Below are 25,801 nucleotides of genomic sequence, written 5' to 3' on the forward strand. Positions count from 1 at the left end.
AAAGGCTGGAGAGAGAAAGGGAGAGATTTCCATTCGGAGCATGCACCGTGCTAATCCAGCATAGCCGCCTGTCGGCTAAAAACAAGCATTTCAGGCCCCAGCTGCCCCTTTGCTCCAGTCCCTGCTTAACTGGAGATGTCACAGATGCCTTTGGCCAGCAATGCTGCAGTGCTGGCTGGGCATGAGGAGAGGCTGGTTTGCCGAGCTCCGCCACAGCCAGGGCTTGCTCTTCAGCTCCCCTAAATCAACAATTTTCTCCCTTTTCCCCTTCTCCCAGAATTTTTTTTCTGGGGAAAATAGGTTTGGAGGCATGGAAATGGGGGTAAAAGGGCTCGATGAGGTGAAAGGAAGGGAGTAAAGGGGAAGGAGGCCAAGGGAAAGGGATGGAAGTGCCCTGGAGAGTCCCTGGAGGGAGGAATGGGGTGTTCCTCACCCTCCTTGAGGCAGAAGGACAGAGAGTGAAGGCAGCTGGGATTTTTACCTCTGTCCTTTGGGGCAGGTCTGTCTGTGCCCCTCCACTGACGGGGCGGCAGCAACCCCAAGCAGGGAGGGAGGTGGTTTTGTCAGGGAAAGGGGCTGGTTTCCTCCTCGTGGAGTAGAAAGGGTTAAAGACAAGAGGCAGGTCCTGAAGTCTGGCAGGATGCTGAAGTCCCCCTGCTCTCCCCCCACCTTCTCCAGCCTTATCCCTCTCCCCCCATCCCCTTCCCACATCCCCCTTCTCTGCTCCGCAAACTCCTCGTTGCCAACGGACCTTCCCCGGGCTGTAAATCCGGAGGCAGCACCTTTACCCCAGAGCTGCTGGGATGCAGCATGGTACCTTTTACCCCAGCCCATGTCCTCCCCCTCCTCCATCTGCTCAAAACTCTCCCTTCCCCCCATCCTCCTGCCACCCTGGGGCGTTGCGTTGGTGTGAGACCCCCTCCCTCCTCCCCTCATATATGTGTGGGTTGATGGAGCAAGGAGTTAGGGAGGATGCTAGGAAAGAGGTTAAAAAAATGAATAAGAAAGGGTTAATGGCTGTTGCTGTCTCCTGCCTTGACAAACCGTGTGCCCTGGTGCAAAGCCACCGCCAAGCCGGGGGGTGCGCGGGGAGCTCCAGCCCCCCCCCTCCGCCAGCCGGGCTCGGGGACAGGAGGAGCCGCTGCCCCGGGGGTCCCCGCCGTCCTGTCCCGTCTCCCGTTTCCATCCCCAGGCTGTCAGCTCCGGAGGGGCGGCGAGGGAGCACCAGCAGCCCCTTTCCCCCCCGCCGCCGGTACCCAGGGAGCGGCGAGCCGTGTCCCTGCGCATCCCTTTGCGGGCGACCGGCACCTCTCCCGCGCCGAACCCCCGCAGGTTGTTTGTTTTGTTTTGTTGGGGTTTTTTTTTTTTGGGGGGGGGGGGGGGAAGCAGAGCCCCAGCCATCCCCACCACCACCATCCCGGCTCCCTCTTCACCTCCTGGCCCCCGGCTTAGGGCTAAGCTGTCCCGGGGAGGCTGAGCTGCCCGGCCGCCAACGCACTCCGGCTCTCGCTGGCTCCTCTTCTCCATCCATCCATCCATCCATCCATCCATCCATCCATCCATCCATCCATCCATCCTCTCTTCCTATAGGCTAGCGGAGCATGCCCGGTGCGATACCGTGGCAGTTAGGGTCCTTGCCTATAGCTGCCTGTTTTACAAAGCTCCGATCTGTGCGTGTGCGTGTGTATGTGTGTGTGCATTTTATCCCTCCCTCCTATCCCTTCCTCCCTCCCTCTCTCTCTCTCTCTCTCACTCTAATGTGTGATCTGGAAAGCTTATAAAAGCCTGATGTAATCCTTAATGCAGCCCCTGGCTACAAAGACTGGATCTAGTTTCACAGAGAGAGATTCAGAAGCAGAATTTGAAAAAAAAGAGAAAAAAAAAAAAAAAGAAAAAAAAAGTGGGGGGAGAAGAGAGAGAAAGAAAGAAAAGCAGATGAGTGGATTTTGAACAAACATATCTTTCTGAAGAAGACCATTCTCGCTCTTCGCTGCTGGGAAAGCTACTCTGAACCCCGCTGCACATTTTTTTTTAAAGGAGAAGACTTGATTGTCTGCTTGGATCTAATGATTTACTGGCTTTTAACTGCGTTTTTCCCCTCTCCTAAGGATTCCTCAAAAAACGGCTTAATTATTTCCAGCTTTTCTCTTCCACCTGCCTGTCTGCAGAGACACCAAAGGTTCTCCCTTCCTCTCCCTCCCCACCCCCCTTTCTTTTAGGATTTTTTTTTCCTTTTCCCATTTAATATATACATATATATATATATATATAAAGTGTGTATGTATATATATATGTAGAGGCACGAGTGGAGGGAGCAGAGGGAGAGAGAGAGAGCTCTGCCATCCTTTTGGACTTCACGCGCTGCCCAATGTTGGGCTGGTTACCCCTGGATATGTTGCTGGTTTCCATTTGGAATTTGACAAAGGGAAGAAGGAGGATATAAAACCTTGGGAGCTCTGCAAGGTAAGGGGCTCCCGGCCACCCTTCCTTCTTCCTCAGAGGGGAGGGAGAGGGGGGACACGACTTCTCCAGGCTGTGCTTTGCCTGGAGTGCAGGGCGGGGGGGGGGTGTCTCTCTCCATCCCCAGGGGAGGCAGAGATGGGGGCAGCGGTGGGCACCTGCTCCTCTGCTTTTTGCCCCTGGAAAACAGCACCCGGAGGATGTTTTCTCCCCCTCCGCTCTGCAATTTGGACTGATAGAGCATAATCGCTCCCTGCCATGGGAAGTTTTAACTTTCGTGCATGCGGGTCCTGTGGGCAAACGTCAAGTGGCAGTGAAAAATATTGATGTCTGCAGGATGTGGAGGGGGGAAATGCATTCGTGTCCTGGGGAAAGGAGCTGGGGACTGGGTTGTTTGTTTTGTTTTTTTCCTGGGGGAGAAGGCAGCCAGGCGAGGGAAGAGGGGAGCGGGGGATCGCGGTGGGAGAGCTGCAGAGCCAGCCGGGGTTGAACTGCAAAGTGCTGCGAAGCCGCGGTGCCTTCGTGGGCAGCCTTTGGGGTCCGGGACTCCTCAACCTGCAATATTGGCAAACAAAGTCTCTCAAGGATAGGCAGCTGCCTGCCCCAGGCATGAATCTGCCCCCGTCCCAGCTCCTTCTCCTTTTCCTCGGAGAGTTTTGGGGGGGTGCGTGGGGGGTCCTTGATTGCTTTGCTGCTCGTGTGGCACCTTTCTAGGGCTGGAGGCAACGGCTGGGGAGGTGAAGAGCTCCTAATTTCCCCCTCCTCGATGCTGTTTATCAGCACTTTGCTTCACATTGTAGGAGAAAATGAGCTTTTAGCCTATGTAGAGATCAGAGTATGGCACAGACACACACACATACACGGCTCCTGGTGCTGGGCTCCTGGGGGATGCTGGCACCCAGGCATGGCTTAGCCTTTCTTTTGGGAGGGGGGGGTGGAGAGAGAAGGAGTCTCCATCAGGGATGCGTAATTACAAAGCATCTTGTTCTGAATCACCCTGTGTGGGAATGAATCGCAAAATTTGTCTCTCCCTCTTCCCCCACCGCCCCCTTTCCCTTTCACGGCCTGACATTCACTGATGGAGGGTGGCTGTTGATGCATCTTCAGACTTTCGCAGAGAGGTATTTCAGCCATGGCTCTGCCAAGGCTGGAAGGAAAAGCGGGGTGGAGGGGAGCAGGTAGGGGTTTCAAAAGGACTTTTCAGCCTGGTTGTGCTCTGGTCCTAGCTTAAGGAAGGCATCAGTCCCCGGAAATCGAAGGCACGGGTTGCAGATCAACTCTGCAAGGTACCTTCGGCTTGTGACTCACGCTGGTGTCCCTGATCCTGCCCTGGCCATGGAAACAACCCCCTTGAATCAGTTGCACGGAGAGGAGGTGGTGGGGAGGGGAGCATCAAGGCAAGGTCAAAGAGACGGAGGGCAAAAAGACCCCCTCCCTCCATCCCTGACCACTCCATCCCTTTGGAGCTGGGGCTTTCCGGGGCTCAATCCAGCTCCAGCGCTGGGTCTGGCGAGCTCCAGGGCCAGCTGACAGCTGATGGCTGAGGGAGGAGGAGGGGAAAGAAGTGGGGGGGGGGTAGGGGGGGTGGAGGAAGAGCGAAGCTACTTTGGCAGATGCCAAAACCTGCCTGCACGGCAGAGCGACAATCGCAGCGCCTCGAAAGCCGGTGCTCCCTGGGAGGGTGCCAGAGGGTGGTCAGGGTGCTGGGTGCACCTCCCCGGCCCTTTACCTGTTGATTAGCTATAGGTTCACTCTCTCCTGGCCACGAAAAGCCGAAGTAAAGCCAGGAGGGACGAGCCCCCGGGCACTCCGTGGAGTTGACTGGCGACCTCCGCCGCGTAGCAGGGAGGACTGTGTATTAATGATGATGACTCTGCTTTGGCTGGTGCTGAAATATCTGTATTATCTATTATCAGCTGGGAGATGAGGCTGGAGGCTTCGCAGAGCTGGGATCTCATCCAAAGCCCGGGCTGCTAAAGGAAACAAACAACTCCCCGTGCATATTAAGTGGGTCCCTAATTAATTAATGACTCATTAACCTGGGTCCCGCAGTCGTTACTGTGCCCTGAGACCTTGCTGGGGAAGAGGAGGGAGGTCGCAGGGGAGAGTGAGGGAGGTTTTTACCTTCAGAGGGTGCTGAGGAATTGCACCAGCTCTCAGCCAAGCCAAGCTGCCAGGGGACACCCTGCCTGATGGGTCTCGGCTGCAGCAGAGGGACATGGGGAGCGCAGATATGCTGGGTGGGGGGGAACCAGGGGACCCCCATGCTCTGCTCAGCTTGTTATAGCAGGGTCAGGGTGCAGCATCACTTCTGCTGCGGAGGGCGATGGGGAAGGCCAGGCAGAAACTGGATGGGGACAAGGCAGAGACAGGGAAGGAGCAGGGCAGAGACAGGGAAGGAGCAGAGCTCCAGGCCCTTTCCATGGCATTTGTGATGGTGTTGCAAAGCCCCGGGTGCAGGGACAGGGACTTGGGGCCCCCCATAATTGACCAGCAAAGATGGGCAAACTCAGGGAAGGATTAACTCTAAACTGGGGTGATTTTTCTGTTAATGAACGGTCTGTATGCTTATTCCCCTTACAGTGGGGAAACTGAGGCAGGAGAGGTGTACCAGACCCCATACCCGGACTAGGAAGTGTCTGTATGTGTGGGAAGACTCCTGAACCCTAGTCACATTCCCAGGGTGTAGCCAAAGGCAGCCTCTGGGGTGGGGGGAACAATCCTGCCATCCCATTTTTCTGCCCACCCCCCGCCCCCCCGAGAGATCTTCATTGCCCTCCGCCCCAGAGGCACGCAGAGGTGGTTTGGGACACACACAGCCCTTCTCTCCCTTGCAGCATCCCCTTCCTAACCCCTACCCCAAGCAAGCACCCCAAACTTAGCGACATCCCCCCACGCTTCCCCCCCGCCTTCCCATCTCCCATAGCACCGGGGCCATCCCCGCTGCAGTCCCGGCCGGGAGTGGCTGGGAAAGGGTGGGGAGGAGCACCTCAGACTAGTGTTTGGGTAGTTCTCCCCCCAAAAAATACCCTCAAACCCTCTTGGTAGAGGCGGGGGGTGGAGGGTGATGGCAACCGGGGGCGGCCGGGGCTTGCGGCGAGCGGCGGGGAGGTGGCGCTCGCAGCCCGGCTATCGCTGCCCGCCGCCCCCGGAGCGCTCGGCTCCTCGGTACACCCCGGCAGAGCGGTGCCCCCCCGCCCTTCCCCTTCCCCTTCTCCTTCCTCTACCCCCCACACCCCAAAAAATACCCCCCCACACATCTGGGGCTCGCAATAAGGGCTGCATCACACAGACACACACACACCCCCTGCACCCGAAACACGCCGCCCTATGGGGTTTATTCCCCGCGAGCATCACCTTCCCATGGGCTTTTTGCCCTCCCCCCTTGTTTTTTTACCATACTCCCCCGCATGTTTTATTCCCCTCCCCATTTCTCCCCGATTTCAGTATCCTTGTGAAAACAGAGGGTATTTGGACAGCCCCTGGAATGTGAGCTGCAAGTGCAGCTCTGCTCGCCCCCATGCCCGGTGTCTTTGGGGAAACAGCCCCCAGCCCCAAGGTCTTGCTCGGGGGCTGCGTCAGACCCCTTGCTCCCTACAAGTGGGGAATGGGATGCCAAAGCGCTCCGCTTCTGGGTATCGTACCCAGACCAGAGTATCGTCCAGCAGGGATGGTGCCCCATCATTGCTCCTGGGGAGGAAAATGATGGTGGGGCATCCCGTGGTGCCTGTGTGGCTGCAGATGGCTTTTGTTTTCCCCATTTTTTGGGAGGGAAAGGGGGAAGCAGTATGATGATAGATCCAAATTCGCCTTCTCCCAGAGCTCAAGTGTAGCACGCAGGAAATCCCCTGTCATCGATACCTGTTGCAGGGTATCAGCTTGGCTCATTAATTAGCTCCAGGAAACCTGAGCTGGTAAACAAATGAGTCAAAGCTTTTCCCTGGGCCTGATCCTGAGCTTGCAGCAGGCTGATTGCCACCTTTCTAGGAGAGGTGCAAAGAGAGAGGAGTATTTTCTTCAAGATGGATGACAGGCTGTCTCTGTAACTAGCTTGCCTCCTCCCCTTGGAGAAAATTCACATCCTCGAGCGAGCCTTCAAAGGGAAGGGAGCTGGCACCTGGCCTGGAGGTTTGCAGAAGACTCTCTTTCTCAGTGTTGCAGCACATATCGGAAAGGCTCGATGTGGCTGCAGACAAAGCACAGGGGTCCTCGGCTCATCCCGGCATTCACCGTGCATGGGATGCTCCTGTGTTCTTCTTGTGGCTCCTTCCTCAAATTCCCTGGGCTCTCCACTTGCCCAGGGTCTGCAGAGGGTGCTGGGATGAAAGAAGGCAGGAGGGGGAAGCTTGTGCTTGGGTGAAACTTGACTAAGACATCAGTAACTCACTGATGGAGGTTGGTGCCCATCCGTATATTTGGGTAAGGACTGGGGGCTCTGAAGCATGGGAAGAAAGGGGCTGGGGCACAGTTGTCTCAGCCAAGGTGGGGATAGGGGTCTCCTTGTTTGCATGTCAGTGGCTTGGAACCACATTTCTGCCAGGGAAACCAGTATTTCAGTGTCCCCTCTACACGTAAGAGGCAGGAGACCCTGTTGACTTGAGATGCACTCTTCTCTTTTCGATTCATGTGTGGCCCCCTCAGGTCCCAAATCTACTGGGAATCAGTCCTCTAAGTCACAAATCACCTTGACAGGGAGCTGTGGCAACCTTTGTTTGGCCACCACAGATGTCACCCCAGTCTTTAGCATCCTCCAGCGTCCCAGTGTAGGAGGTCCCATCTGCCTTGTAACCCTTCTTAATGCTCCTGCTGCCTGAAAGGAAATTCTTCCACAGCACCACACCAAGCCAATACTGGTGGCATTTTATTACAACATAAGAAACCACCAACTGGAAACCAAACTTCTCTCTTGGAGAGCGATCTGGCTGGTCAGCTGATATGAAGTGTGTACATCCCTTTCTCTTACACGTACGTCGTGTGATAGTTGTTTTTTTTATATGGTTTGCAGTGTGCTGAGGCTATAAAACATGACAGCACTTGTTAAAAAAAAAAAAAAAAGAAGGAAAATGAGCAGTATATGAGGTCCCTTCAGAATGTCCATTTGTCGCCACATCTGGGGCTTAGAAATTTCTTGTGGTGCCTCTTGGAGCGAGGGTTTTGTGTTCGTCTGATTATGCTGAGATAATCTGTCATGTTGCTCCAGGAAACTCTCAGGGAAGGGGAAAAAAAAAGAAAAAAACAAACCAAAAAGAAAGATAATATTTTAAATCAGAGGGCTGCTAGATTGGTGACTCTGTCTCACAAAGACACACATCACTGCCCCCTTTATGAAAATTTAAATTGGTTACCTCTGTCAGAGAAAATGAGAGAAGATTCGCTGATTTTAATTTGTTGGAGCGAATCACCCCCTGCCAGTGTTATCAAAATTAAACTAGGGATGGTTTCCTACTTCCGTTCTACTCCCTCTACATTTTTTTCCAATATATCCCTTCATAAAGCATTGACCAAGGAGTGACCAGCTGATGAAAAATGAGCTGTTGAGCTCTGCCGTGTTTGGTGTCGTGCCTTATCCCTGGGACAAGAAGGATCGGGGAAAGCAAATCATACCTGGAAGGAGAATCAACAGAGACCTTGTGAGGAAATCTAGACTTTCCACTAGTTTGGAATATTTGGGGGTAAAAAATTGAAACAGATGGCTATAATCTTATGTGGTATGCTCTAAGTGCATGTATGAATTACATAAAGGATGAAAAATCCTCCTTCCAGTGAGCATCATAGTTTTTGGGAAGGTGGTTTACTCCAGGAAGAGCTGCAGTTTGCTGACTTGATTTGGCCTGAGAGAAGGACGGAGGGATCCTGCATATATTTGGGACACCATTTTGTGCACGCCGTATGCATGCACCAGTATATATTATTGCTAATCTCTTTTTCTGAACATCTAGGTCTGGTTAGAGGCAGGCCTTGTGGTACCTCATCCTACGATTTCAGCACTCCCACCTGCATACTCACCTTGTCTCATGCCTGTTATCAGGCCAACTTTGATGTATGGAGATGTTTCCTCAGTTTTTGAGCTCAGCTGGACTGTAACAAAGTCCCTGCTGTTTGCAAAATGGCTCTTTTCTTTCTTCCCTCTGCCAGATATTAGGACTATCCCATTCCTGGCATACCTACCTATTCCATATTCATTGGCAGTTAGCATAGATCTCTCTCTAAATGTTTTCAGGGTAGGGGTCATCGTGATTTCCATGCTAGAATAGCTCTGGAGCTGCAACACTTTGCCCCACCTGTGCTGCTGTCTTCTTGTGGACCTCTCAGCTGATCATTTCAGCCTGTAGCTCCACAAGCCACTGAAAGTTTGGTCTACCCAACACAAAGCCCCATGGCTTGATTTCAAAAGGTTCTGTAGCATCATCCCCGCTAAAGGTCAAGGCCGTTGTAGGGCTGATCTCACACACTGGCAAACCATGTGTCTTAGGCCAGGGGTTCAGGTCACAATTCATTTAGACACACGTCTTTCTGCAGTTTGGTGTTTTCATCTGTAAAATGGGGATATCTGGCTTCCTCCTTCCCAATGGGGCTCTCTGCCAGCTGTTCAAATGGACTCGGTCAAACAACAATTCCTTTGGAATTCTGAGATGAAGGGCACCAGCCAAGCGCCAGGCATGAATTATTCTTCTTGAGTTTTGACTGTGTCTCAACCCTTCAACATTCCTCCTGAATCATGTTTTCTTGTCCTTTCTCAATCTTTATTTTCTTGATGCCTTTCTACAACTGAGGGTCTGGAAGTGTGCAAGTCTCCTGCACCTACCTTGTGTTCCCTCTGGATTAAACACATGTTCTTTCAGGAGACGTTGTACAATACTTCATCCTGCAAAATGGTCCTTTGTATAGTCCAGCCCACTTTGATATGCAAGTAAATTAACCCCGGGGTAGGAGTCTGGTTTATTCTATATGTTGTTTAGCAGCAATCTAACAATGGCTATCTTCTGGAAACAAATATCTGCTGGTTCCTGCAAATGAAAGTCGATACACCTTCATAAGGAAATTTGTCCCGGTGGGGTCTTTTGTATTGAAAGCCCTGTTGGTAGATTTATTCATTGTGCAGGTTCGTTCCCTTAACAAGTCAGTTATTCATTGGCCATTGCTTGAGGGTATGTGGAATTTATGGTCATAGTCCTGTAATCAGATATTTTGTTATAGAGGTCTTTGCCACTGTGGAAGGTTTGAATAAATCAGTATGCAGCAAAAATTGATCCTCTCACAATCTATTTCTGCACTCAGCTCCTGCTTTAAGAGAATTTTCCCCCTTCTTGAACCATGATACTAAATCCTTTGCATGTTTGTGCTCTGGTCAGCTCTACCAAAGTTATGCATTAGTGCACATGCGCAGACATACACACAGATTTATGCGTGTTTTCTGGGCATGATTTTTGTTCTGACCATGATTGAGACACATTCTCTATGACCTGACTTCAGTATCTGGAAGTTGGAAAGTACTGCCTGAAAAGGCCTTAATCAAATGTGAGTAAAGAAAGGGAAACCTGATTTTGAGTAGCTGCACGGATGCCTTAAGTACTAAAGAGCTTGTCCTGCTAATCTCCACTTCTCAGATGTTATTCTACAATCTGATCAGACCTATTGAGCTGCAAGAAGGGTTAATTGCTGACAAAAAGCTCCACACCTTTGTGCATACAAAGAAAGGGGTGAGGGTGAGCAACTTGTATTTGGAGCTCAGTGGAAGCTCGCCATATGCAGGTAATGGTAAGGAACTTTGATTCTTGTATGTGTCCCAAGAATATCTCTTTATAGAATTAAAATTACAGAAGAGCCTATGATTTTTATGACAGAAATCAGGGATGGGAGGGGAGAAAAATCTCTGTAAACCAACAGCCTGTACAGCTGCTCTCTTTTAGGTCTTTGGTGATGATAAATGTGTAAATGGCAGTGAACCTCTTCCCTGTGAGCAGGACTGGACTGTCTTGGCACTTATGCTTGGGATGGAGCTTGGCAGTGAGATGGTTAGTCAATGGTCTGACATACTGCCCACCTTGCAAGTATTCCCCGAGGCACAGCATCTTTCTAGGGAATCTCTGATGGCTCTAGGGGTGGGTTTCAATTTAGGGACAGTGCGTGACAAAAGGCATTTAGTGCCTGGTCTGCTCTCGTGAGTGCAGCCAGCCTGAAAAAGTGTAAGACTTTGTGATGACCTGGACCTGTGAGTCCTGGTCGACAACAGGATGCCCATGAGCCAGCAATGTGCCCTTGTGGCCAAGGCGGCCAATGGCATCCTGGGGTGCATGAAGAATAGTGTGTCAAGCAGGTTGAGGGATGTCATCCTCCCCCTCTACTCTGCCCTGGTGAGCCCGCACCTGGAGTGCTGTGTCCAGTTCTGGGCTCCCTGGTTCAAGAGGGACAGGGAACTGATGGAGAGGGTGAAGCAGAGAGCTACCAAGATGATTAGGGGACTGGAACATCACTCTTATGAAGAAAGGCTGAGGGATTTGGGTCTCTTCAGTCTGGAAAAAAGACAACTGAGGGGGGATCTTATCAATGCTTATAAATACTTAAAGAGTCAGGAGGATGGGGCCAGGCTCTTTTAGGTGGTGCCCGGCAACAGGACAAGAGGTAACGGGCACAAACTTGAACATAGGAAGATCCATCTAAACATAAGGAGGAACTTCTTTCCTTTGAGGGTGGCAAAGCACTGGAAGAGGCTGCCCAGAGAGGTGGTGGAGTCTCTGTCTCTGGAGACATTCAACTCACACCTGGACGTGTTCTGTGCAACCTGGTCTGGGTGACCCTGGTCTGGCTTGGATGATCTCCAGAGGTTTTTCCAACCCCTACCATTCTGTGATTCTGTGATAAGGGCCATGTGGATTATGTCTATAGAGCATGTGGGTAGACAAACACATGGGTGCTTATGGGAGAGGAGGCCAGTACGTCTCTGAGCTGACCACTTCTCAGAAGAGGAAGCAGATGTGACAGAGAACTGCCCTTCCAATCACTCATCTTAGCACTTCCAGGCCAGCCGTGAGGGCATGTGAAGGAATAAGTAAATGGTGAATGCACATTTACTGCGTATTCTGAATGCTTAAAAGAATAACATGAACAACGTTAAATATTGTCTGTCCTGTATGATTTTTAGACACATTAATAGGAATAGCAATGCTGTTGGGACTTCTAGATCTCCAGATGGAGACAATTCTGCTACCAGCAGGAGAGATGGTGACTGTCAGAAGCGCAGCAAGGCTGGGAGGGCAAGGGAGAAGCCAGGAGAGGTCCCAGCAAAAAATGCCAGTTAGCTGGGGAATCCATTTAAGTAGGATGCATGGAAATGTCAGGAAGGCATCCTTTGCCATGAGAGTTAGCAAGCTTGTAGATGTACCCAAGGCATCCCTCAGGGACTAGACAACTGTGAGTATTGCCTGCAGGCATGGAAATGCCACTGGAAGGGGAGGTTTTGGTAACAAGCCCCCAGATGGGGTAATCTCCATCCAGAGCCTGATCCTCTACCAAGACCAAGGAAGATGGCATGGTGGGTTGGAGGAGGTGATTTCCAGAGGTCCCTCCCAGCCTCAGGCATCTGTGATTCTGTGAAGGTGGGACATGAGTGTTCCAGACTTTGATGCCTCCGCTGGACACAGCTGACATCAGGAGCTGTTCTTTGGCTTGTATATGGTGAGCAGAAGGCCTGCAGGGAATTTAAAGGTGTCCTGGGAAAAGTACTGAAGGCTGTCTTGCAGGACAAACTCCAGGGTGGGACTGTGTGACAGCACCCTTTGGGCTGGGTATCTCAGAAGGGAGGAAATCTGATAGGGACTGAGGTCTGTGGGCCGAAATCTAAGGGTGCTGAGGTGTTTTCAGTGGAAGCAAAACCTTTTGCTACTGTGTGAGACAGCCTTACTACCTCTCAAAAAGCAAAGATGGCCCTTGCCCTATGTCTGATGTCCTGTTGGCTTTATCCCACTTTTTTAGACAAGGACCCTCTTGGTAAGTCCATACCTCTTCATCTCTCTGGAGTCTTACCCTGATTTTTTGGCTGGGCTGTTGCTGGCCAGTGGCAATGCTACAGCATCTTTGATCAGAAATGTGCACACATCTTGCCCTAATATGTGATACTTAGCTTGTTTTACTTTTGTCACTGAAGCCTTGTTGTGAATAGGAATGTTGTTGGAAAAAGCCAAGCATTCGGGCTTGTTCTGCAGCAGAGGGGAGTTTTCTGGGATGTGGAAAGGGAGGATCCTCCACCACAAGTTTTGACTACTCCTTCTTCCTAGTTCTGTGGGGCTGATGGTTGGTGGGTCCCTCCCTTGCTTGGTCTGGCTTTTGACTTCCAATTAGTAGCAAAGATCTTCGCAGAAGGACCTCTAAGACCATCCTAGAGTGACTGTGAGGATACCAACAGCATCAGGTACGATGTGGGTTGTAGCGTTGGAGACGAGGAAGATGGCTGGTAAAGCTGCCTGTGATTCCTACCAGCTCCCAGCACATGCAGGGACTATTTCTTGGGTTGGAGATCATCTTAAAAGGTTCAGGGAATTGCAACGTCTTTCTCTTCCCTATCTTGAATAGGTCTCAAATGTGTTTTCAGAGGAACTCACCACAATGGTTTCCATTTTATGTGGTGAGGGGAATGTGGGACAAAGCACTGATTTTTCTCACCTCCCTTCCCTTGCCCAAAAGGCCATTTAGATCAAAACAGGACAAAACTCTTCCCAGTCCTGGAGCTGGGTCACCAAGCTCTGCTTGTGTGCAGGTGACAGTGCCGGGGATTGACGGGAAAGCTGGTGCTAAATGTAACTACCATGCACAACTAAATACATCGGGTGCTCCACACCAGACATGGCTGCCTTTCACATGGACTGAAAAGTCTTCCTGCAACTTTCTGTCCTCATAAAAGTAGTTTAGGAACCACAAGGTGCACAGCATACCATAGAGACGTGCTTATTAAAACTCCAGCCTCCCAAATGCTGTGTTTGTTTCCCACTTAATGCTGGCCCTCGGAGACTTCCTTTTAGCGCTAAGCCCTTTTGAAGTTGCTGTTGATTACAGAGCAGACAGCATAATCTCCCTGGGGAAGTTATTTGTAGCTGGGGAGGAGGAGGGGGCAAAAAGAAATCAATCACCCTAGTGCAAATGCCAGAAATAGGGTGGAGAATTCATGGTGCTGCTTAGCCATACTTTTCACTTCGGTGGCCCATCCTGCCACTCATGTCCTTTTCTGAAAGTGTCGGTCTGATTGCTGCAACTCCTTAGACAGCCAGAGAAGGAATAATTGGAAAGGGGGTTAGCTGTGCAAATTGGCTTCTAGTCTGGAAGGTGACTTCGGTGGTGTAATTGTTCTGTCCAACTGCCAAGCCCTCATCAAATACTGGCAGCTGGGACTCTGCCTATACCCTTATTTTCTCTGTTCCTGTGGCAACTAGCCTGGTTGTTTCCTAGGTCATCAACAGGGAGAATCACTGAAAGTCCTTGTGCTTTATTCCTTCCTGAATTATTGACCAATACCGTCTCCCATCTCTGAGCTTTTCTTGGTGAGCTCTTTTAGGCTTGCATCACTTGATCACCATGGGTTCTACAGCACTGGATATGAGCACGGCCAACGTAGAGCTCCTGAGCACAGAGGCAGCTGGTTCATTTATGGCTTGAATCAGGTGGAAAGTGAAACATTGGCAGAGGTAAGGTCAACATCAGGTGGTCTTGGGATCTTGCTTCATCTCCATCTCAGCCCTATCTCTCTGTGAAGCTCCTGGAGAGCTGTTGCTATCTCTGGACTATGAGTTACTTTGCACCCTTTCCCAAATACACCCAGCCTCGGGAAAATTTGGATTGGGGGTTCATGAAGTTAGGGAGGTTGATCCTCTTTACTACAATATGGTCAGACTCTTAGTTGGTGCCTCTGGTATTACTGTGGCAGAAACAGTGAGGGTCAGAGGGCTCTAGGCTGACAAAAAGTTGGTATACAAGCACCTGAATTTTCTCTGTGGAAATTCAACTGCAGTTTCAAAGCTTTAAATTGTTTGTTTTGGTATCTTTTAGGGTTTTTTTGTTTTCTTTTTTCCTTTCTTTCTTTGGAGACAAGGACTCTTGCTGGTGAGTCTTGTCTTCCAGATGTTTTTGACTTGATCCATTGCAGGTCCTGGATGGCTGCAATATTTGGATTTTGCCAAAAAATAGCCATAAATAGCTTTGAAATGGTAACAGCACAAAGCCTGGCATTTTTGCATTGGTGTGATAGGCAGGCGGAACTGGGAGGTGGAGGACATCAGCCCAGCCCAGCCCAGTGCACCAGCTCCTGATTAATGGTTGTTTCCCTTTATTTCATAAAATCTGTAGCAGAGACTCCAAAAGTGGTTCAGGCTCAGTAAAACATTAACTATTCTTCCCTTGAAGAAGAAAAGCTCTTACATTGATAAATATCCAAGGTGAAAGAATAGTGAGGAAGCCTGGGTAAATATGATGCTGTTGTTAGCACCATGGCAGCTAGTAGAAGCTCTGACTGAGGCTGAGCTTTGTTGTGCTCTGTAAAATCAACTTTTTTAAGATCTCTTTCCTTCTTATTCCAGGAGTGGATGTGGGTTTCACCTGGGCATGATCAGAGTTTCTTTTCCTTCTAGTTAATCTTTGCTAATACTTTGCTGTGCCAGCATCTCTAGTGCGTGCAGGGATCTGAATCCCTGCAGACCTGCAGTCAACGAAATATCACATCAAATGTTAATCAACAGTATATGCTAGGGCTTGTTCTTTGACTAAGTAAGTGGCACGATGCAACTTGTTGCCGCAGGACTAAGTTCTCTCTGTTTCCCCACCTGAGGCTTAGTCTATTTATTAGTAATAGTCCCTGTTGTTAGTAATAGTCCCTGGCCCATGCTGTCCTCTGGATAGTGTCTGGCATTGTCTTGATAATAACTACACAGTGTGGATGGCCATCAGAGAGTTCTTGAGCCCAGGCTCTGTCCCTGTGCAGTTCAACAGTATAGTTGCAGACAAAAATGCTACTATCAATGCAAATAATAATAAATAATTGGTGTCCAGGTGAAAAAGAAAGAAAAAAATGAGAAGGGAGCCATTGATATCAGGATCCAGGCTTACAGGGAGGTGGATTTTCATTCGGTGGCTTGACCCATAACTAGTAAAGGTCAATGTGTTACACAGTGGAGTATGGCATCTCAGATGAGTCTTCAACATAACATTGGCCCATCTGGGCTGCACCGCTGAATCCACTGTTGCTGTGCCTCACAGGGTAACACCAGTCCAGCACACATATAGAGGAGTCAAACAGACCTGGCAGCACATTTTTGTCCAAGCTTTGGTGACTTTTAGTAGCCGGGAAGGATCTTGGCTCCTCCTTTGCACCACTTCTCAGTAGTGATGAGGAAACACACCACTGACTTCCCTGAGCATCTGTTTCATCCGTGGCATGGGGGAAGTGATTTTCTTCACTGCTGTACTGATTGGAAGTCGAACTGCCTTCAATCCTGTGTTGATTATGTTCCTTGGAGCACTGAGTCTCCTGCAGGCTCCGAGAGCCTGTATGCATGAATGCCAACCCGTAACCCAGCAGAGTCTTCAAAACCATATTTTCTTGTGAGACAAAGCCTGATAATTTCTAGCTATTCAGAAGCATTCAGGAACATCCTAAATTGTGTCCTCTGGGCTGGATTCCAATGTCAAGTCTTTTGTATTTCAGACTCTCCTGTATGATTATTGGAGCAGGGGGATGGAGTCAGTACTTGAGCAATCAAGGACCATCCACTCCCCTTTTCTCCACTACGATGGCATTTTCCTGAACCCCAAGGTACTTTCTAATCCTCTCACCCTCCTGCGCCATAGTTAGGGCCCAGTAAACTAAACAGGGATAGGACACAGATCCAAAAAGTGCAGTGCATTTTTGCAGACAATTTGATTTTTAGAACACAGCCTGGTGTGTTTTCTGTCCTGCTCAGGGAGCACTCTCCCATCCCAAGCCTGACCACAGTTCAGAGGACAGCCTGGCCTGGGACTGTTCCCAGCAGGGACACGGTCACCCTCTTCTGGCAGGGAGAAGGGTGAAATTTTCAGCCATACAGTGACCCTGTGTTAATTGTAAACCAAGTGGCAGCACATGGTCTGAGCCATGTGGAGATGCCTATCTGGGAGCTCCTCTCTGCTATAACATCGCACTGCAACAATCAGCCACTTTTACAGCTCCATAGATCACTGGATAAAAAACACATTTAATTCTATGGTAAGGTCACTTTTTAGTTAAAAGGGACAGAATGGATTTAATTTATAAGCCTCTCCAACTTTATGGCTTGCATTTAGAGTTATATCTATTATGTAGTGCCAAACACATATTATAAAAATTGATTCCCGCTTTCTCTTCCCTAGATTTGCTGTGTCAGGTAGATTCTGATTACCCTCCTGTTTGCTTCAAGCCAACAGATAGACTGAGGTAGATCTAAACATCAGGGATGACATCCATGGCTGCAAAGTGCAAGTTTGTAGGGAAAGAAATTGGCCCGGATCTATTCCTGGGTGGATGGGTATGGACACGATTTCTACCAACCTACCACAATACAGGACAGGAGGACAGGGCTGTGGTCTGCAGGGGAAAGTGCAAGTCAAAGTGATTGCAAGGTGCAAGTGATCAATGGGTGACTGTTGTCACTGTCTTTGTGTGGGTCCTTTCATGGTAATGTGACGTAGACACAGCTTCTAAATTCAACAGCAAATTTCAGGCAAGGGAAATAAAGTCCAGAGGAGGTCATGGAGAAGAATCCTTTTTTTTTTTTTCTTCCAGGAAAGCTTTTAAAGAGATCCAAAGGTCTTAAAAACAGCGAGAATGAGGGTTGGAGAGAGATTATTGAAGGGAAGAGCGGGAATGGGGTGATAACAAGAGGAAGCAGACCAAATTTATCACCCAATCAACATTCCCAACATCTCAACAGCTGGTGCTGTAGCCACATAGAATCATAGAATGTGTTGGGTTGGAAAGGAACTTTAAAGGTCATCCAGTCCAATTCCCCTGCGCTGAGCAGGGACATCTTTAACTAGATCGGGTTGTTCAGAGCCTCATCAAGACTGACCTTGAAAGTCTCCAGGGATGGGGCCTCCACCACCTCTCTGGGCAACCTGTGCCAGTGTCTCACCACTTGCATTGTAAAGTACTTCTTCCTAATGTCCAATCTAAACCTACCCTGCTGTAGTTTAAAACCATTGCCCCTCGTCCTGTCGCTACATGCCCTTGCAAACAGCCCCTCCCCAGCTTTCTTGTAGGCCCACATTTTGGCTTTATTTGATTTAAGTCGTCTCTTTGGAGAGCAATGAACATCAGAGAGGGGGATGCAGGAAAAGGCAGTACTTGCAAGGCCAGAAGGAATCATTATAATGTTCTGTCTGAGCTCCTGTGGACAGGAATGGCAGGTTCATCCCAGGATGATTGCACAGATGCTGTGACTTGTGGTAGGAATCAAATGAACCTGGTAGAGAGATGACGTGCCTTGATTTAGATCCTTCCAAATGGTGATGAATGGAGAATGTTATACAAGTGGGGGAGATTTGAGACATGGCTCTGAAAGGAATAGGGAGCCTGTCTCCTTCTTGGAGCATCTCTATATCATAGTCCATCAGCCAGGAGGGCAGTGAAGGGGGGAACTGCCTCCCTCTCTTGCTGCTGTGTTTCTCAAGCAACAGTTTTCTATCTCTGTGATTAAGTTGTGCTCATAAAATTCATAGCAAACACTCTGGACAAGCTGTTAGCTGCCCTTTAAAGTTAAGGAGGGGAGAAGAGAACTGCATTTGCCTATATACAGTCCTGGCCATGCTCGACTGAGTGACTGCAATAAAACTAGAGCTATAAATAAAACACATGTGCCTGTGTCCACTATGGTAATCTCCTGAGAAGATGTCATTTGCTTCAGGACTTCAGTGAAATATCCATATTTTCAACTGCCATTTATATTAATTAGGGGTGTTTTATTTTTCTTTTTTTTATCCTTTTGTTTGGTTTTTTTTGTTGTTTTTTTTCTTTAGTGCAATGAGAACAAGGTAGTACAGGACACCCAGTCTAAAATAGCAACGTGAACAAGGTGTTAAGGGACACTTGGACCAAAATAGCAGGCAGTGGTGAGGAACAAGCATGGCACCAGGCAGGGGTGAGGGGGGACTTCACGTTCCTTGAACAGGGTCAGACTGTGGCAGCAGCTGCTGTTCCTCCCATGGGCTGAAGGTATTCTTCTCCAAAAGCTGTGTCCAGGCTGGGTTTAACTGTGAATTGCAAATCTTATTTGAGTGTTGCATGGGCCTCAATGGGAAGATCTTGTGCTGTACATCTTTGCTCATCTAGTTATGAAACCTGGCCAAAATAAAAAAAAAAATAAAAAAAAAAATTCTGAAACTGGATCCTGTTAAATCTTGAGTTTCTTAGATTTTTTTTTTTTTTTTTTATCTGGAATTTGAACTGTGGTCAGCCTCTCCAGCTTGTTTCAGCAATGAACAGCTGGGATTTCTTTTTTTAATTGCTACTTGTATGTATTTTTTAATGTTATCTGTCTTTTACAATTGCATTAACTCGAGGAATTCTGATTTCACAGAACACCAGGTATCACAAAAGCTGCCCACAGAGGTGTCAGGATGTGAGGCCAGAGGTATGTCTGAAAGGACCAGGAGATTACCAAACAGTAATAAGGACAGAATACAGTCTCCATGGGGAGTGAAATATTTGCCTCTGCATCTTTTCTTTCGGTCTCCAAGGAGCTCTGTCTCTCTAACAGCAGCATCTTAGAAGCTGAAAGGAGCAGTTCACAGGGAATGAAGGTCTCTGGCACTGTAGCCACATTTATCAGCATCCTGGCTGGAAAGGGCATGTCCTTTCAGTTTATTGTGCATGTGGAGATTCAGTCTTATTTTTAGAAGCTTAAGCTTGAATTTGCCTAAAATTAAACATGTTAAATGTGCCAACAGGAACTTTGGACTTGAAGGTGAGATTTAAACACGGCCGAGAGCCACACCTATGTGGAGAAAGATCAAAGAATCCTGCCCCTGTGCCACAAATGTGCATGTGGTACCTGTGCTGGGGAGGGTAATGACTGCAGGAGGCATGTGAAGGTGTGATTGAGGGGAAAAGGCATCATGGGATAATATAGATGGGAGAGGATTAAGGGTTACTGTATTCAGAGTGACTGTTTCTCTGGATTCATATTAGTTCATGTGCAGAAATTACTGCCATGGTAAAAGTGGTCTGGAGATGGTTCAGCAAGTTTATTTCATTGATCCTGGCCATCTTCACCTCAACATCAAGGGGAAAGTAAGGTAGGAGGAACGCACGATGAAGAGATTTCTGTCCCCAGCACCATGGTGTTTAACAGCCCTTACAGGTTTCTCAGGAGTCTGAGGCTCATAGAAGGAGGAGGAGGACTCCAAGATAGTTCAGTAAGAATAGAGTACGGCTGCTGGGCTTGGACCCACTGGTTTGAATGTGACCTGGCTTGTTAACATCATGCTATATCTTATCAGGATGAGGTTGCTCTCTGGAATTTGCCCTGGACCCCTAAAATGTCTGTATCCTTGAGAATAAGGAATTAGAGATGTAGGACCTTGATGTAAAAATGAGTACTCAAGCGTAAGGGGTCTATCCTGCCTGCAGAAGGTAGCTGTCAGGTCTGTAGGCTGTCATATGGGTCCTTGAGCTACTGAGGACTTTAGTGTAAGGTTAGACCAGAAAACTTTTGCCTTGTTCTCGATGACTCACCAAACACCTGAGAGAAAACAGCAAGGAGGCATCTCACGGGATACAGAAATACATTGATACAAAGGCCCCCTGTTGTGCTGAGCTACAGAGATGGAAGCGACAGAGGTGTGAAGATGTTTCTGTCTCTTTACATTAAACGTAGGAGGACAGAACTAGGAGCCCACTTCCCAAAGCCAGCTGCCTTCCTAGTGAACTCCGGCTCAATGGTAGCAGGGAGATTGCCTTGTTCATCATATATGATTATATGGCATATATGATATAACCCTCAACCTGAGTATATTTTTTTGCCAAATCAAGCCTGTTTATTCTCACGGCATCACCGCCCTTTAGTTTGAAGAGTCTTTTCTCCCCTGGTGCTTCCTTCTTGGCATTTAAGTAGAGTATTTTAATCTCCCATTCACCTTTCTTTTGCAAGGACAAATATGTCAGTAACTTCTGATAAGTCTTATGTTCTCCTAGTCATCTTAGTCTTCTTTCTCTGCAACTCTGTCTCACTTTGAATTCATCTTTCTTGAACCTGAGCACAAAAAATGGATACAATATTTAGATATGGACAAAGATAGTGTCTTCCCTACATTTGCAAACCTGGAAATATGTCCCTCATATTGACATGTTGCATTTTTCACAGCTGTGTCTTTTGTTTGTACCCAACCTGTACCTTCATCATCTGCTTTTTTTCCGCACCATAGGAGTCACTTTACTCTTACAGCTTTTAGCCATGACAGTATTACTCTTATGTTACACCTGGGGAAATTGAGGCAGAGGAAAAAATTGACTTGACCTTCGTGAAGGAGGTTTTAAGCCTTGCCAAAAACATTGCTAAGGAAACAGGCTCTTCAGGCTTCAGCACCTGGCTGCTGTGGGCATCAAGGCTTTGTCCTGCCGTGACTTCCCTCCGACGTTGATGAAGTCTAGGTTCAAATGCCTCCCTGTGGGCAGAGAGTGCCTCTACCAGGCAGGCATTATTATAAGGAGACTGGGTTTTTTTCCTGCTCCTCAGCCTATATCCCCCCCTCCCTTCTTTGCCGGGCAGCAGATGAATGGGAAGAGAGAGGCTCTGAGTGGACTCTGTTCTCCAAAGCCAGTCGCTGCTGAATTTCAAATAACTCCCCAAACAAAACCCAAACAAGCAGGCCCTTGTGTTTCTCTATCTCCTCTCTCTTTGGCCTTAGTCACCAGGCTTGGCAGCACCTCTGCTCTTCTGTGGCTCGTCACATGCTAGGCGGGGAGGATGGGCTGCTTTTTCCTTCTTTTTTCCCTCAGGGGTCCAAAACAACAGAGCCCTTTGCCTTGTTTGCTTTGCTGGAGCAGGACTGAGGATGGGCTAGAGGAAGGGGGAGGATGCTGTGACCCCCTGCCCCCGCCTTTGGCAGGGTTTTTGGTCAGCAGCAAGGTGAAGGTTGGTATCTTCAGAAGAGGGGCTGCCACCGCCCATCCTTGTCCCCTGAATCCCTTGTGCTGGTGGTGTCTGGTGTCCTCTCAGAGAGCGATGGGAAGGTACTGGCTGCTCAGAGATGGAGGGAGAGGAGAAGGTGACATCTGATGCCCAGGAACGGTGGCTTCCTTGCTTCCTGCGGGGGTTCACTAGCTGGCTGGGGTGTCCTGGCTGCAGAAAGCTGCCAGTGCAAGTGGGTCATCTTTTGTCCCAAATGCAGATAGCGGTGAAAGGGAGCAGTGGGACAAACCTAGCTGGGAGCTGCTGTGTGCATAGGGTGCTCATCTTGAGACATCTGGGGCAGATGCCATTCTCCTAGCACTGGTGTGCATGGTGGGTTGGGCATAACAGGACAGGGGAGGAGGGAAAAGAGAACACGCAGCTCCTCTGATCATCTCTGCACCACTGCTCCCTGAAGCAGCCTGGGATATGGCAGTCATGGAGGGAAGGCCAGGCCAATTCTTGTGATCTGAGCAGAAGGATTTTAGGGGTCTTGAGACCCTTAAACTCCCTTCACTTGTGATCCAAGACAGGACTTGGACTCCTTCAACCTGCTGGGAGAAGGCTCTCTCTGGACAGCATGGTGGGGTCAAAGTTATTGCAGGCTGGGGCAGCTCCTTTTGACTTACCAGTTTTCAGGAAGCCAACCCTGATAGACTGGGGCAGTGTAGTCTGTTTTCTGGGACAAAAAAAAAAAAAAAGAAAAAAAAGAAAAAAAAAAGAAAAGGATGGAAAAAAAGGGGGGTAAAAAGGGGATTTAGCACCATTCCTTTATCTTGTGTCTTAAACCAGAAAAGCCCTCTGTGCAGAACTCACTCAAGATGCACTGTGAGTATTTGGCAGCATATTGCGGTGTTGTTCACTCCGCTGTGCTCAGGCACAGGTCTCGATTCAGCCCAGCTTTAACTGGATGAGAGGGACTGCTCATCCTGGCAGCCCGCTTGGCGTGTGCTGACTTTAAATGGTAGGACATGACCCCTTGCTTGTGATAAGGGATATTAACTCCTGACCTAAATAGGGCAAAAGAGACCTGAAGTTTATGGAAAGCCTGTTCCACCGGTCTGAATAAAAGCCAGCCAGCTTCTGCCTGTGATCTATTGACCAGAAAGAGAAAATCATCAATAGCCTTCCTGATTGTCCACGCAGAAGAGCTTAAGTGGTAGCTGGTGCCTTTACAAACTCCAGGGATGGGTCAGGAAAAGGGAAGCTGACTCTGTCTTGTGGATAAATATGAGTTCTCCTTTTGCAAGGCTCATCAGTACCGCTTTTTTTTTTTTTTTAATGGGAAAAACAGCATCCAAGATAGTGTTCTTGTTGCTAGTCACCACTGCTGAATGGCTCATGGGGCTGTCAGAAAATACACAAGTAAGGTATGGGGGGGGGGATTTAGGGGGGGTTTATTAGGGGGGGTTGTGCTAATCCGGGGTTTCTGGGCTAAGCACAGGAATCCTTGGGTGAGATTCAATGGCTTTGTTCTGCCTGAGGATGAACTACATGAATGTAAATGTCCCTTCTGGAATTAGGTATATATATACACTTATGTGTGTATATATATAATATATATATATTAAAAAAAAAAATAATGCAAGAAGTTCTATGAAGATTGACCTAGACTTAGTACCATCCCAATGTTTCCCTCAAGCTGAAGAATTTATTCTAAAAAGCTCCTTGAGAACGATGCTTGGGACCAGTTGTTTTTTGCATCTGTTGCTATATGTATCCAAAACTGATTTTCTGGGCAGAGCTGGTGTCTCTGACTGTGTGATGCTCCACTGCTTTTGAAAGGGTTTGGCTTTTTCCAGTTATACTCAACAGTCTGATTTTGAGAGGGAGCTCCTATTAATATATCTTCTTATATATTCCTACATATGATCTTTATAGCTAACTATATATATGAAATAGTGAACACCTCCAACTGGGAGTGGTATGTAAGGAGTCTTTTACTGCTAGGCAACTGCTTCAAATCCAAGGCTGCAAATTGTTACTCAGTCTGTGACAGGTCTCTTCACCCCTGAGCTCTTCTGCTGAAGCTGGGAAAAAAAAGGCATTTTTGAAATGAAGGTGAATCCAACTTGTTCCACGGGCAAAGTTCAAATCTTTTCAAAGTGGATGATCTCCAAAGTGTTTGGGGAAAAATAACAGACTAGGGTAGTCAGAATTACAAAATAATAATAATAATTATAATAATGATGATAATAATGATAATAATTAGTTAGGTTAGTCTCTTTTCTTTTTTTTCTCTTTCTTTCTTTCTTTCTTTCTTTCTTTCTTTCTTTCTTTCTTTCTTTCTTTCTTTCTTTCTTTCTTTCTTTCTTTCTTTCTTTCTTTCTTTCTTTCTTTCTTTCCTTCCTTCCTTCCTTCCTTCCTTTGCTTTGCTTTGCTTTGCTTTGCTTTGCTTTGCTTTGCTTTGCTTTCCTTCTTCTCTTAAGTTCATTGGAAAATATTTTGAATTTCTGTGAACAAATTTGTTTGTTCATATCAGCTTATCTCAGAACCAATTTTTAGCCAGTGATTTTTGTCAAACTCCCTTTGACTGCTATGTATTCATGATCCTTTCAGTTGAATTCTATATTAATTTATATTTGATAAAATCTAGATCATGAATTTTACTCATAGAGTGGTTTAAGTGAGACCATATGTAACATGTACAGGCAGTATTCCAAGCTTTTTTTTTTTTTTAAATGAGATAAGTTGGTTATATACTAACGCTTACAGATACAGATGTCAGGATTTCTTAAGTCTTATTTCAGCCTTGGGTGCAGGTGTGTGTGTGTGTCTTTCTCCACCTGTGTGTTGCACACATATACATACACTTAATTCTGTTCCTTTTGTGAGTAACTGATCAGAACAGAAAGATGACAAGTGCTGAAAAGCTGATAAAAAATAAGGTATTTCTTTCACAATGTCCCAGGCCCAATGGTCCTGGAGAAGCTCTCTATGGAGAACTAAATCTTTAACCGCTGTGATTAAGGGTCTTGCTCCTTCCTCATGACCTCCTGAGCTGCTCAGAAGTTGAGATCCCTCAGCCTCTATCCAAGTCCTTGTCACCAGAGGGAGGCAAACGGATGCCTTGTTAAATTAAATAGTTGACGTACAGCTCTTTTGATGATAAACATTTTCCAAATGTTTCGCTTATCATCAAAGTATTAATGAGTAATCAACACTTATACATATATATACATATAAGAGTAAGACAATATATTACTCTTACAACTGCAAATTTGTTGCCTGCTCCTCCTCCTACCCCCAACCCAGGCTCACCATATTTATCAAATCTGGAGATTCTCCATCTGTAGAAAGAAACTGATAAGAAAAAATATCAGATGGTGATCAGCGGCGAATGCCTGGGATAATAAGGAGTTTGGAAGATTTACAGAACATGTTGTTGAAGGCTGCATGAGAATCAATTTCTGGAAATGGGGTATGAAAAGAAAAAAAGCCCACAACTTCTTGGATTAAAATAAATAAAATATAAAAGTGTAGCAAGGCACAAGCTGGAGAGATGCTGGAATGGCAACAGTGTTTGCCATGCAAATCACTGCACTTTCGATTTTTCCCGTACCTGGAAAAGGAGATTCTCTTTCACTACAATGACTTTTCCATTACCTAAAGCTCAAAGATTAAAAACTAGATGCTTTTATCCTAAATAGCTTTATTGCTGTCTTAAACAGCCTCACTGCTAAAGCGGAATGTGCAAAGATTAAAAGCACTGCTTAAAGGTTACTTACGTTACTAATTACTATTTGTCATTAATGGCCAATCAGAGTGTGAAGAATGGCTTTGTGTCTTTTCCTCCCATGACCAGTACTAGTGAGTCCCGCTGACTTCTTACTCTGATGAAGGATTTTCCTTCTATCCATCTTAAATAACTACCCTTCTTATTTCCTGAACTATCAGCCAGAGAGGTTGAAGTTCTGTGCATTCTTTTTCTTCTCAGGGTGCATTGATGATACTTAGCATTTGTTTCCTGGGTTAGGACAACAAGGCAAGCATAAAATTCTTGTTAGATTTTGATCTTGTTCAGCTGGATGGTAAGGCACCATCTCTTCTCTGCTCACCTAGACAGAGGTTTCCACACCCCACATAAGCAAAATCACAAGATTTCCATATAAAGCATCTGTGGTCAGGAAAAAATCCAAATGAAGAAGATTAGTTACCTCATCTTTCATCAGATGATA

General features: G+C 47.6%; 1 protein-coding gene across 14 annotated transcripts in view; it reads left to right on the top strand.

Annotated features, from left to right (window-relative positions):
• Positions 1-1,754: 1,754 nt before the first annotated feature.
• Positions 1,755-25,801, top strand: part of ADGRB1 (adhesion G protein-coupled receptor B1) — a 293,273-nt gene continuing 269,226 nt past the window's right edge. For 7 of the 14 annotated variants that reach the window (XM_063327629.1, XM_063327631.1, XM_063327628.1 and 4 more), the window contains exon 1: positions 1,756-2,463. The gene's annotated coding sequence lies outside the window, so the exon portion shown is untranslated. Of the gene's footprint in view, positions 2,464-25,801 lie in introns of all 14 variants that reach the window. The other 7 variants (XM_063327641.1, XM_063327636.1, XM_063327638.1 and 4 more) reach the window with 2 other exon arrangements.

This window comes from Chroicocephalus ridibundus, chromosome 2, assembly GCF_963924245.1.
Source record: "Chroicocephalus ridibundus chromosome 2, bChrRid1.1, whole genome shotgun sequence".
Lineage (NCBI taxonomy): Eukaryota > Metazoa > Chordata > Aves > Charadriiformes > Laridae > Chroicocephalus > Chroicocephalus ridibundus.